This window comes from Aethina tumida, chromosome 4, assembly GCF_024364675.1.
Source record: "Aethina tumida isolate Nest 87 chromosome 4, icAetTumi1.1, whole genome shotgun sequence".
Lineage (NCBI taxonomy): Eukaryota > Metazoa > Arthropoda > Insecta > Coleoptera > Nitidulidae > Aethina > Aethina tumida.
The window spans coordinates 24,675,734-24,690,702 of NC_065438.1; the positions used below are offsets into that span (position 1 = coordinate 24,675,734).

At 23.8% G+C, this 14,969-nt stretch overlaps 1 protein-coding gene across 1 annotated transcript in view; it reads left to right on the forward strand.

The window, feature by feature from the left end:
* Positions 1 to 14,969, forward strand: part of LOC109599848 (acetylcholinesterase-like) — a 148,370-nt gene that overhangs the window by 66,518 nt on the left and 66,883 nt on the right. The window contains exon 2 of the mRNA XM_049966408.1: positions 10,069 to 10,111. The gene's annotated coding sequence lies outside the window, so the exon portion shown is untranslated. The remainder of the gene's footprint in view (positions 1 to 10,068; positions 10,112 to 14,969) is intronic.

The window sequence follows — 14,969 nt, forward strand, 5'->3', positions numbered from 1 at the left end:
TTTCATTTCAGATCATCAATCAGAATACAGATGGTATGCCTCTTCGGATGGAAACACCCACATAATTTTATTCATTAATATATTATTAATAATTTTAATGAAAAAGAAATACACAACATAGTCAGTAAATAATTGCATGTTATAACTAATCACTAAAATCGAATTGTAAATAAAAATGTTACGACGATGTTTCCTTCTTAAATAGGCCACACAGTAATTTAAACAATATACAAATTTTAATTGACGTTTATGACGACTGTTGAATATTAAACCAATTAACTGTAATATCTATTGAAATTTAATCTGGAACGGTAAGTGAAACACATACATCCCCTTTATTCCCATTACCATTTCGCCCCGTCGCAACTGTGCAAATATCTTTCCTATTTAAATTCGCCGACATTTCCCACAAATCACATAAAAGTATCTCGTTCAAATTGTAAAACTGAAACATTTCCCTTGGATCAACATTCCAAGACCGCTTTTAATGAGGCCAGAAATATATTTTCTTTCCAACACAAACACCATTCGCATATATTTGTTTAATATTCTATGTTGATGATATTTATTGATTTTATTCACCTTAGTTTACATAATCATTTGGAACAATGCGCAATGTTGATAATAATAAATGCACGAATAATTATTGAATTTTAACCTCAATTTTGGTATTTATCTCCGGACATTATATCGCATTGTATTTTTTTTTAATAGCGTATAGTATTACCGTATTTGTTTCATTTCAAATGAGTTATTAAATTCGCTCATTCATCATTTGCCTTTAAAATTTAATTAAAGTGTAAAATTCAGTGGTTTGTAACATTTTAATTTGTGTATTTTGGGTAATATTTCAAAGTTGAATAATCATTTTAATTGATTGGGCACATCAATTTCAAATTTTTTTTCATCAAAAATTATTAAAATACATTAAAAGCATAATTATAAATTGTTGGGGGAAATTATAATAATTTATATATGATAATATTGTATACAGAATGCTCTATTTTTTATTTTAGTAAGCGGTTGAACTCTACTGACGAGTCTTTACGCAATTTGAGAAAATTGTTCTTAAAATTTCAATATAATTTGCTTATAAAATGTATAATTTTTCAAAAATATGAATTGTAATATACTGAATTACCTTTATTACTATATCTAGTAAATTTTACAGAGTTGGAAAAAAATATGGATTATTGTTAAAAATTGGATTTTTATCCTCCAAGATTTCTCATATCTGTTATAATGGTGTTAAATAAATTCACTAATTTGTGTTTATCCTATACTAGTATTGCCGATCATCGTTTTTTATCATAAGTTGGATCCTTGATTCAAGTGGAGGGTACAATAAATCGCTTTCAATACAGGGGTATACTGGAAAACATCATCTGCCGAGGAAGAAATGTCATTTAATTGGATATATCAACAAGACAACGATCCCAAATACGTCTAAAATTCTAAAACAGTGTTTTCTAATAAAAAACTTAACTGTGCTTGAACGGCCGTCTCAGTTGCCCGATCTAAATTCTATTGAGCATCTTTGGAAAGTAGTATACATCTCATCCGGTAAAAAACATTAAAAGTAAACAAGAATTTCTTCACTGATAGATTCTATATCTAAAAGATGCCAAACAGTAACAGAAGCCAAAGATTATATAAATTATTGAAATATTTTAGTTATTGTTATTTTTTATGAATATTAATAAAAGATTCCATACTTTTTGTCAGATTAATTTCATTTTTTATTAAAAATAATAATAATCACCTGTGAATATAATGATCATTGTGATTAATGAACCATAAATTATGTTCATAAATGCAACAGATAAGGGAAAATATTTGTAACAAGTAAATAAATATTCCATAGTTTTTTTCCACCATTGTAAATCAGTTTACAAGATCGCCATAGCATAATTGAACGTCTACCATGTTTCACTATGCAGAAGTATGCTAATGAATTTAAATTCACAAAGAGCAATTAAAGTAAAAAGTTGCTATATAAGCTCATATTTTTAATATATTTAATAAGTTGTTATAATTATGTGTAAGTGTAAGTATAATACATTTTGACGATTTCATTTCTAAAACAGGATTTAAAAAAATAAAAAAAAATCTTTAGTCAACAACTTATTGTAAAACGTTTGCGTACTCTCAGTATAAATTGGTAAAGGAATATCTTTTATATCTCAGTTTTAAATAAATGTTTGACACGTGTCCAACACATCTTCTCACTTGAATCGAATTCCCATTCCCATTTTTACCGTTGTATACCATTAGTCAACATTGTGGCTCGTTAGTCACTCATATTTGTAAACTCCCACATCGATTTTATCTTATCGGAACATTTTGGCGCTGGTTTCTGCTTTATATAAAATTCATAAAGGGAAGAGCATTTTCTTATGTCACTGTCGCATTATACGACGTAATAAAACAGAATAGAAAAAGGGAAGGAGTTTTCGTCGAACAAAAAGCAAATGAGGAAAGCGACGCCATTGTTGACGTGTGTCTTAATAGGGAACACCACTAATGGGTTCATCTTTATTTCCCAACGCTGAAATCGCCGAAGGCGGCGCACTAATTATTTATTTTGTACCCCCTTTAATTGTATAATGGTGTCGTTACGTCATCGGTCCGTCATTTTAATTATTCACCGTCCGATCGCATCGGTTTTAATCGCACAAAATATTTTATTGTCATTTTTAACGTCTCTTAGATAGGAGACAATGTAATAATATCACCTTGCACGATATATTATTGCATTTAAGAAAAGTTTTGTACGAGCTGCACGTCATTTTCAGTTATTCCACGTTGCGTTTTATTCGTCTGTTTTCATTTAACTTCGTAGTATTGCCGAGTAAACTATTACAAACGTTCCATACGAGTTTAAATAATTCATCCGTACAAATAGTTCAAAACAGCAGTTTTAAAAAAGTTTCGATTCAAAGTTTCCACATGATATCATATCACAATATTGTGTTGTGTACAGGGTCAAACTTTTTCGATGTTGCTCACGTGATTGGAAATCAATAGGGTAATTTGTTTGGAATTGGAAACATGTTGATTTTACCAAAAAATGAAAATATTACATTGTTTAATATGAAAATACACTTAAATAACTTAATAGATATTTTAAAACATTTTTTTAATTAATTTTACTATTCAAATTTTTATAGTAAAGTGTATTTTATGTTTTTATATTTTTAAGCCTATTACACATTTAAAATTCTTTATCTTCCAAATAAATAGAAGTTAACTTAATTTAAAATGGATCTATTAGAATACAGAAATTAAAATAATACTACACCAATTAAGTTAATTACTGATTATCATCACTAGTAAGTGGATAAAAAATAAATTAACAAATCATAAAAAACTATCAGTTATTTGTTTAATGTATAAATTAATTGGTTCGTCTAATAAAAAGGTATTTATTTAATTTTCTAGTATTTAATCAATAATAAAAGTAAACATTAGATAAAATTTATTTTAAATGACACATTTCACATTGATAAACGTAGCAGATGATTTAAATACAATTGTACCTTATTTATTATTGACAATATCATTATTTCAAATAACCAATAATTGTTATTAAAAAATAGGTATTTGTAAACAATAAACTTTTTTAGTTAATTTAGTTATTGATTAATTTGATTTGTGAACTCAATATATTATCTATAATTAAACTAAAATATTAAAATCTTTACAAATATATAAAATTTAAATATTATATCCTTTCAAATATCTTCGTAATATTATAGTAATGGTTATTTGTGAACTATAATAAATTATATAAGTATTAATTAAATTAATATTTTTTAAAAATAAAAAATGTACTATTATTATTTTAAAGATAGTGAAAACTGCCAAATAAATATGTGTATGTCATACTTATTTGTAAAATTAGAATAAATAAACTACAGTTAAAATAACATTATTTAAAATATAAAAATATATAAAAAATATATATATTTTAATATAAATATTATTGTCTAAAAGTTAGTGATAATATATCGACTAATACCTTAAATAAATATGTATTGTTGTTGTTGTTAAAGAATGTTTTTGTTAAAAATATATAAAAACTATGACATATTTGAATTTAAATATTATTCTTTAAATGAGTTTGATAATATGTAAAAACAGTAATAAAAATGCGTAGTTTTTTTAATTAAAATATTTTTATTAAAAATTTTATAACAATGTGTGGGAAATATCAGCTTTACCTTTTTTTATTATTCCTGATTCATTGATAAAGAGAGTTATTTGTGAACTATAATTTTAGTCAGTTTAGTTACTGATTATCCTCATTTGTGTAAACAAAATATACAAACTTTAATTAGAGAAATATTCATTAAAATCTTTAATATCTTATATATATATATATATATATATATATATATATATATATATATATATATATATATATATATATATATATATATATATATATGCGTATTATTAATAATAAAATAAAATTCTAGATTATTTTGATATGAATATTATATTCTTTAAAAGTTCTTGAATATGTGGAACATATTGAACAAAAGACAGATAAACTTTAATTAAAGTAATATTCTTTAAAACCTTATCAGTAATAAACTTCTGAAGAAACTATCAACAAAATTCTGTGGCTTGGGAAAACTTTATCTAATAATAAATATTTTATTATATCCTATCTCACTTATTAAAGGCTTTAGGTTATTAAATTCCCGGTTCGCATAATGGCAAGAAAATAAATATCAGAAAAAAGTTTGCCAGCAGGAACAAACTAAACATCAGGTAGCACAGTGGTTGCTCGTTAAATAGGAAATGTATTACCTCTTTTGGTCTCAAAGTTCAACATGCTTTTATCAATACACCACTTTCCTTTTTCCCTACTGCATTTTAATAACGAAAACAACCCTACATCTTCTTAATTATACGGCCTAAGCTTCTAATTAATATTACCGACGATTAAGAATACTTTTTTTACATATTTTCCAGGCCCCGTGCTCTCCGGGGGATTTTTCCACTTTTTCATTAATATCATTAATGAAATTGGGGCTAATTACAATTTCGTCAGCAACATCCGCAATCTCCCGATAAAATATTTAAGAAGCAGAACGTCGTGAATCTGGTATTCAAGTTAAATTTACTTTGGGGAATTAAATAAACTTGAGCAGATTTACTTTGACCTAAATGTGAAATTTCTTGTTGTAGGATTCTATAAATGCATATTCATTTAATTAATTAAAAGTTGCACCTCTAAGTAACCAAACCGTCTTTATTGTCGCTAACATAATTTGTATAGGTAACTAAATTACAGCAGGGTTTCTGGGTATTAAGTTTCCTGCATATTTAGCATTCGTCGGTGTAAACAATTTGTCTTCTATTATAATTTTATAGCGACGCCTCGGCTACGATTTTATTGTAATTATGAATTCAGATGGTTCGGTGGCGGTGTACCTTTATTGCCTCGTTTCATTTTAATCATAATGAATTTAATTACGGATTACGACACAATTACTGGCCCAAATATTTACCGAAGTGTGATAAGTAGAAGATTTTGGTAACCAATGTGAAACACTCTTTGTTTCACGATCAATAGGTGAGCCCTGTTCAAAATTAAACTTGGGTTTAAATAATTTTCTAATTAGAGAATGTACACAAACCTATATTTACAAATGAAAATGAATTGCGTTGAAAAATATGTAAGTTCCCGACAGAGGATACAAAAAATTGTCTTAAATTGATTTTATATCCAACACAGAAAATCACCTGTCACCTAAAATGAAATATTCTTTGTATTACTTTCTGTAGATGAAATACGTTCAAATTTATAATTGAGTTTACTTAGGTTTAAATATTTTTTTATTTATTAAGTGAAAACTATTCTAGATTTATAAATAAATATGAATTTCGTTGAAAAATGTTTAATTCTCGACAAAGAACATAAAAGAATGAATGATTTTTTTTTAATAATAACTTTAACCAATTTATAAAATTTCTCCAACTAAAATGAAATATTCTTTGTAGTACTTAAAGTAGGTGAAGTACGTACAAATTTATTATTTATCTTACTTATGTTTAAATACTTTTTTATATAGAAGGTGAAAACCATTCCAGATTTATAAATAAATATAAAATTCGTGGAAAACTGTTTCATTTTCGACAAAGAACATAAAAGAATAATTTGTCTTTTGGTTTAAATTGAATTTTTTTAATAATAATTTAACCAATTTAGAAAATTTTTTCAACTAAAATGAAATGCTTATTGTACTACTTTCAAAATTATTTATTTATTTATCTTACTCATATTAAATAATTTTTTATTTAGAAAGTGAAAACCATTCTAGATTTATAAATAAATATTTATTTGAAAAATATTTAAAAACTCGACAAAGAACATAAAAGAAAAATTTGTTATCTACTTTAAATTGAATTTTGTGAACATATAAAATTTTGCCAACTAAAATGAAATTCTCTGTATTAGATGAAGTAAGTTCAAATTTATAATTGATCTAACCCATAATTAAATATTTTTTGTTTAGAGAGTCCAAACAGTTCTATATTTATAAATAAATTATATGGCTGAAAAATATGTAAGTTCTCGACAGAGAACATGAAAGAAAAATTTGTCTTCTAGTTTTGTTACTAAAATGAAATATTCTTAGTGTTATTTTCATATTCATAAATTTTTAATTAGAGATACTAAACAATTTCAGAACTAGAAAAGAATATGATTAAAAAATTTTTAGACAATCGACAAATTAAATAAGGGGAGAAAGTTCACTCACATATTTAAAACTGTATTTTTTAAAAGCAAAGTTAAGAAAATTAAGTTACAAGTTATATAAACTGAGAACCTAATTTCATTTATTGATTCGCACAACTTAATACTTGGAGAGCGACCTTCAAAAGTAGGTACCCTAGTAGGTCAGGGGTACGTGGATGTGACCAAAACCACGTCGGACGGGTCAAAGTTCGGCACTGCGAATGCACTGCTGATTAACTTGATTTCTTGATGCTGTAGGGCCCTACACTCAAAATACGGTATTGATCGGTTCTCACGTTTTTAAACCTGTTTAATTTTTAATTGAGTATTAAACGTCTTACGAACTTTACGGAGTTTGTTTCTTGGGCTCGTCTCCAGTGATGGCGTTTTAGTAATTATTCGAGTATTAATCATTAAAAAATGGTCTCAGAATCAAATATTTATAATATAATATTAATAATATTTAATTAAACATAATGACTTTGACAATAGAAATTATTTTCATTGAACATTTAAGAGTAAAATAATAAAATATAATTATGAACGATCAACTTTCACTTAAAAAAGAAGAAATAAGTCAATGAAAAATATTATTTGTATACAGTGTGGCCTATTTGAAAGCAGAACACTCACATAAAATTTGTACATTTTGACCCAATTTTTTTTTTCTAAAACATGTTATAGATGAAATATTCTGACGTGACTTAAAATATCTTATATTTCAAGAATATTGTGGCCAGAGAAATAGCACACATTTCTATTTTAACTTTTATTAGAAAACGTATACCTCAAATTAAATGCAGTCAAAATATTTTATATTTTAATATGCACTGTACGCTTTCTTCACAATCATAACACGTTAGACAAATATATATTTGTTAAATAATTTATACAGACTTTTAGTGGCCACTCAAAAATCTCAATATTTTTATCTTTTAACAACTTTGGATGTGTGCTTCGTATTAGTTTCATACATAAAAATCCATATAAATGATAAATTATCCATCCATTACATATCTTATGACGTACCTGTATACGATATTTTACAAATAATTTTTACCACACCAAACCAAAACTTTTTCTTCGCCAGGTTTCAAAATTTTTGTAGTGTATCTGAATTCACCATTCCAAAGTACACTTCGCCAAAATTCTACAGGATAATTAATACATTTAACTTTTAGTCTTGTGCGAATATTCTATTTGATTCCAATGATTTCTTTCCTTACAAGTTTTGTTCAATGATTGTTCTATTAGGCATACTGATATTGTATGACTCGATTAATTCATTTTTTATTTGCCTAGAAAACAAGAAAAAATGTCGTTTACTGACTTTTTCAAGTTGTCAGTTTTTTCAAATGAATTATACGTAAAATTTTGATCTTATTGAATATTAACTCGTTTCTCTATTTTCATTTGTTTTTGAAATATTTATTTTATTTTAATTAAAATGTTTATATTACTAACATTTGTAATGTTGTAATTGTAAAAGTTTTTTATGACACATATTAGACTGTTTCAAAAAAATCGACAAATTTTTTTTCTTATTTACATCGAAAATCTTGTTGGTAAAAAAAATACTGTGAAAGTTACAGCTCTTAATATTAATTTTAAGAGGTGCCGCATCGTAAATTTTAATTTCCTGTTTGAATAACACAGGAACGGTGTTCTCTTGGATTTTGAAATTTTTTAAATCTCGTTAGAGATAATATTTCAAAATAATCAAAACAAAACAAAAAATGTCTCTTACAGATTTTTGATATATTCATTTTTTCAAAAGTTATTTAACATTAAAGTTGGATTGATTTAAAATTTTGATATTTTTTTCATTTTCTGACGCAATCATCAACTTTATGGGAAAATTTTATATGATGACATTTTTTGTAGAGAATTCAATTTCCTATAATTTATCTCCGAAAAAGTTTCTGATATTTTTTACAGATCATAAGTTACCTGCTGAAAACTAAAAATTTTATTAAATACATGTTATTTTACTGCTTAAAATTAAGCATTTTATTTAAATAAATAGATTTTTACTAAAAAATTGATTGTTTATTATAATCAAAGTAGTATATATCGTTACAATAACAGACTTTTACTACAATTTGGCAATTTTTTTCTGTATTCACTTATAATTAGCAATAAGTATTGTAATTGCTCTTTATTTTTCATGAAACACTTATTGTTTTCTAACGAGAGTTAAAAAATTTCAAAATCCAAGAGAACACCGTGTTATTTAAACGGGAAATTAAAATTAACGATCTCACCATTAATATTAAGAGCTGTAACTTTCACAGTATTTTTTTTACCATTTCCAACAAGATTTTTGATATAAATAAGAAAAAAAAAATTTGTCGATTTTTTTTGGAACAGTCTAATACATATTAATAAACAAGTAACCATTAATAATGTTTTAAAATATTAAACAGGATCTTTGATATCTGTTTTCACAATTAAATCCAACAACCTTCATAACTTTCAACAACTATCTAGAAATACAAGTATTTCAAATGGAACTACCATAAATTTTTCTTACTATTAATATACTGAAATATACTCCATAAATCGAGTGAATACTTATAGAAATATTTATTTTAGCTGTAGGGTATTCTACATATCGAATAAAATTATTCATAAACAAGTGCAAAAATGTTGTAGCAGTTCTATTCGAAATTATTAATAGCTTCTGATAGGATAGTTTTCTTGGTAATCTGTTTCCCAATCAAGAGCTTTTGAATAATACAATTATTAGTATTACAGACGAATTAATTAATCATATCAAGTGTGAAACTTATACAAAATTAAAAATCTCGAAGACAACAGAAGATAGAAAAATGATTCAAAGTGCAAGAGGCCCATAATATTCTATAAAATTCCAAAATAATAGTTATGGAATTCTGTCTTAATTTTATATGGTGACAGTTCAGTTCTACGAGATCGGGCGCAACTAGATGAATCGGGAATATTGGCGAATATCCTGGAACGGTCGGTCAGAGTATAAAGCTTCGTGCTCGGAGGACGAATGCAGAGTAGAGCAGAACAGAGAAGCCAAACAGGCAACGTACCAAGACACCCTTTACAAACGAATTATCGCGGCGTTAGAAATAAAGAAATATAATTTTTAAATAGTATGTGTCTTAGGTGTTAAGTGTTTTCATAGAAATTTAGTTTTGTTTATTTATTTGTGTATACACTCAAAATATACTTCTAATGAATTAATTTGATAGATCACTCTGTATTATTATATATATTATTATACATATATGTTATATTATATAGATCATAAAATTTAACTAAAATTTTCTTTTTATTTTCAGATGTGTTTTGAAATTTAACAAATGTCAATAGTTTATTGATTGGGTAAGTAATATTTAATAATGTTGATCATAATATTACGGTTATTTTAAAACATAATACTATTTTTCTCGTAAAATATGACAGACACTTAAATTTTTTTTTTTTCAAATTCCGCTACAAATTTTAATTACAAATCCATTTTACCCTCAACCTTTCCTTGCGGACTAAAATACCCCTTTTATTATATTAACGGTTAAAATTCACAAGCTTAACGTCCCATTTAGATTTTTATTTCCACATTTTTACTTTTCCATTAGCGTATTTAAGCTTCGATCAATTTTTTGATCGGGCATTTTAATGCGCCTTCGGAATTTTACAGGTAACGAAAATATTATTATTTTTTTAATTAAATTCCAGACGCACGCGTTCCGAATAACTCGAATACTTTCGCTCGTGCACAGATTCCGTATTTATAAACAAACATTAATTAAATTAAACATCCCGACCCGTTTTTAAAAGTCCGTAAACGTAAAAATAATTAACTCGTATATTTTTTAGATGGTAAATTATAATTAAACAAGTGTTAACTTTTTCAATACGTAATCTAGATTGTGCCGTATTCAGTCGACACGCACGGCATTAAATCAAAATTAAATGGGGAGTATTTTTTTAACAAAACTACCTAAAGTATAGCGGCGTGAAAATATGTTTTAATTAAATATCCGGGCTGATTTACCTATTTTTTACATTAATATACCGAGGATTATATTTTATATTTGATTTATAGGCAAAAAAAGTAATTTTTATGTACTTTACATGTATAAGGTTATTACGCTGGAAAATATACTATGTACGAGAAAATTATTTAATAAAAATTCTGGTAAATGTAATTTAAAATATAAATGCCATAATAGTCTTGTATTTGTATATCATATTATTTTTTTAATACTGTTTTAAACATTATTAAATAAATATTAAGGATGTCATAAAAAATATGCATACAAGTGTTTTAAATTATTTTGTACATTTAGTATAGAGAAACATGTAGAGTTGTTTGAACATATTTTCAATTCCTGAAACATACATAAAATTTTTATCTTCATTAAATATCAAAAACATTAATGATACTGTACACAAAATTCACTGGGAAATTTATGTAAAGCAAATATTGTAAAAGCCAGTGAAACAGCAAACAATGCACTTTATTAGAATTTAATACGCCTGCTTTTATAGCTATAAATGTGTATGCACAAATAAAAATTATTGGAATTAAAGTAAATATTATACATATTTTTTATTAAATAAATAATAAACCATTTACTAAAACACTACATTTATTTTTATTACAATTTTAATAAATAATGTTAGGTTGAACTGATAAAGTTTTATTGTTAAAATGATATTTTGTATTTCAATTAAAAAAAAAAATATAATCAGTATTCTATATACTAGTAATAAAAATAGCATATATAACAAATTACTTAGTAATTATATATTAATAGTTTAATAATGCTCAAAATAAAAATTTTCTTACATTTCTAGAAAAACATTAATATTACTATTTAGTTTTTGTTAACTGTTATTATTACAATTCTTAGTGATAAAGTTTAATTAATTAAATTTACGAAAAGTTTAAAATGTTTCGTCATTGGAGCTCATAATTTTTCTCATTCTTCTAAAATTGTTTATGTTTCGAATAAAATTATAAAAACATGATTTCACCAAAATGTCTTCGTCTGATATATATATATATATATATATATATATATATATATATATATATATATATATATATATAGTTAAATAAATGATTAAATGCATTTATTCAACCGTTGTTAAATTAATTAAATGAAGAGTTTACCACAGTTAAATAAAGAAATGGAATTACCCTTAAACGAACACGAATTTTAATTGGCTAACCTAAATACGTATAAAATACAACTTAAATAAATAAAAAATAATATTGTTCAGTGTTTGACGGTAGTCAAATATAAAACATATTAAAAAGAAAGCTTTTAAATTTTGCGAATTTGAGTGTTAAACATCCGGTACACTCGTAAATTTGCGACATCAAAGTGAAAATAATTTGATTTTTATGATTGAACTTGAAAATATCAAATACTAAAACAAGTGGTATGGCAATAAATGCGAAATTTTGATAATCATTTCCTTTGAACACATTTATTTTTTATAAAGTTCAATGAGAATTTTTATATGTTTGTAGCACCAGAATAAATTTCTTAATCAACAACTCTTACACATGTTTCATACATTTTTAAAATTAATTGATGTAAATTTTATAGAAAATATTTTATTACGGCCACACAAAAAAGATATAAGAAGTTTTAAACATATTTAAAAATAAATAAAATTATAGAATGTAATTATTCTCAGACATACAATTGTATTTATGCAATATTTTAAAATGAAATGAAAGAATATAAATAAAAAAAAAAATAAGTGATATATGTTGTAATTTTTGCCCTCATTTTTTTAACGTATATACTTGTATATAAGTAGAATTTTTATTCTATTATATATATATATATATATATATATATATATATATATATATATATATATATATATACAAATAAATATACTTTTTATTTTAAAAAGAAATTGATTAAATTTTAAAATGACATGAAGAATATATATTTAAAAATCTTAAAAAAATTAATAAAACGTATATAACTTAATTTTTGCTTTACATTGTGAACATATTTTTATAAATATCCTGTTTTACTTTAAAAAGATAGAGAGATATATTTAAACCTATACCACACATTACAAAATTTTAATCGTTTACTTCCTGTTCTAACATCTATGTTTTACCAAGACAATATTAAATTTGTACACCCCGTTCTTGGTGTTGCAATTTATTTGTCACTGAGAATATTAAATCAAATCTCATAAATTAATATCAAATATATGTTTTAAGCTAAATAAATATATTCGCCACTAAATTAATTAAATGAAGTGTTTATCAGAGTTAAATAAGGAAAATGGAATTAACATTAAATGTAAACAAATTTTAATATACTAACCAAATACGTATAAAATAAACATTAATAAAAAATAAATTATGTGAGTTTGTGTGTTACCATATCTAGTAACATTTACTATATGAAAATAAAAATAATTTAATTTTTTTGAATGTACTAAAGAAATACCAAATATTAAAACGTGTACCACAAGTGGCACGTTAGTAAATGGGAAATTTTAATAATCAGTTCCATTGAACACGATTATTTTTTTTAAACTAGTATGAAAAGTCAAAAATCAAAAATTCGTACACATGTTTCACGCATTTTTAATATTCATTAATGTATGTTTTGTGTAAAACATATTTTATATTTGCTACATAAACACATAAATAGCTGTAAAAATGTTTGTAATATTCTAATAATCTTTAAAAATGAATGAAGCAATATTTATTTAATATGAAAAAATATGTTTTTCTATATTTATTTTCAGTTCCTTTTTTAAATTTAAATAAAATTTAAGAAAATATTTATAATATAATATTTGCTTTTACTCTCGAACATACATATTTGTATTTAAACATTAATTTATTTTTAATCCAGACATAATACCTAAACATATATTTTTTTTAATTTAAACAGATTAAATAAGATTTAATTACTTTCTAAAATGAAATTATATTAATTTATGTATTATTAATTTAAACTTTCTTTCACATTTTTTTATATAATATATAAAAATACTTTAAAAAATGTAGTTAGATACTTTTTAAGTTGAAATGAATGTTTATGAATTGAAAATTATTTAAAAATTAATATAAATACGTATAATGTATTTTTTGTTTTTATTGAGCAATATTTAACATATGTCAAATCGCATAAATTAGTGTCAAATATGTTTTAATTAATTAAATGATGTTTACCATAGTAAAATAAGTAAAATGGATTACCATTATTGATATTTTTTTGATATTTTTGTATTTAACAGCAGCATAAAACATATTAAAAAGAAAGCTTTTAAATTTTGCGAATTTGAGTGTTAAACATCCAGTCCAATAAAAATTTTGTACAAAATATATTTTATAATTGGTGCACAAAAATTAGAAAAAAAAAACTGTTAAATATGTTTGTAGTATTTTAAAAACTTTAATAAAAACCTTTTAAACATATATTTAGAATATAAATACATGTTTTTTATATTTATATTCATTTACATAAAATTGAATGTAATGTTTCCTTTCACTATTCAAATATAATTATTTATACTGTTAGGTTTAGGCTGTATATAAAGCCTATTTTATATAATCTAAAAAATTATGTTTAATTTAAAAATTATTATAAATACATCAAATGTAATTTTCGTTTTCACTTTTTACATAAATGTACATATTTGGGTTTAGGTAACTTTTAAATTCTCTTTCATATATAATATATAAATATATTTTTACCTTAAAAAGATATATCGATTGGAAAGCCTTTGGTCCTACTGGACTTTTACTTTAGTCACATCAAACGGTTTTCGATTGGTATACAAAAACTTTTTAAAATGAAAAATATGTATTTAAATATCTTTAAATATTGAATGTAATTAATTACATACATTAAGCTTTCACATCTGAACATTTTTAAACATATATTTGTATAAAATAATTATTTTATTATTTTTTTATTTAATATTAAAAATATATTTTTACAAAGGTTAATTATTTAATTAAATTTAAAATAAAATATTGAAGATATATGGTCCGTTAATTATATATTAAAATGAAACAATATGAAATTAAACGATTGTAAAGCATCTAATAGATAATAATATATAATGTAATTTTTCTTTCAATAAAATATGTATTTTATTAATTTCAAAATGAAATAAATATTTGAAAATATTTAAAAATTAATGAAGTATATATAATGCAATTTTTGTTTTTTATTTCTGT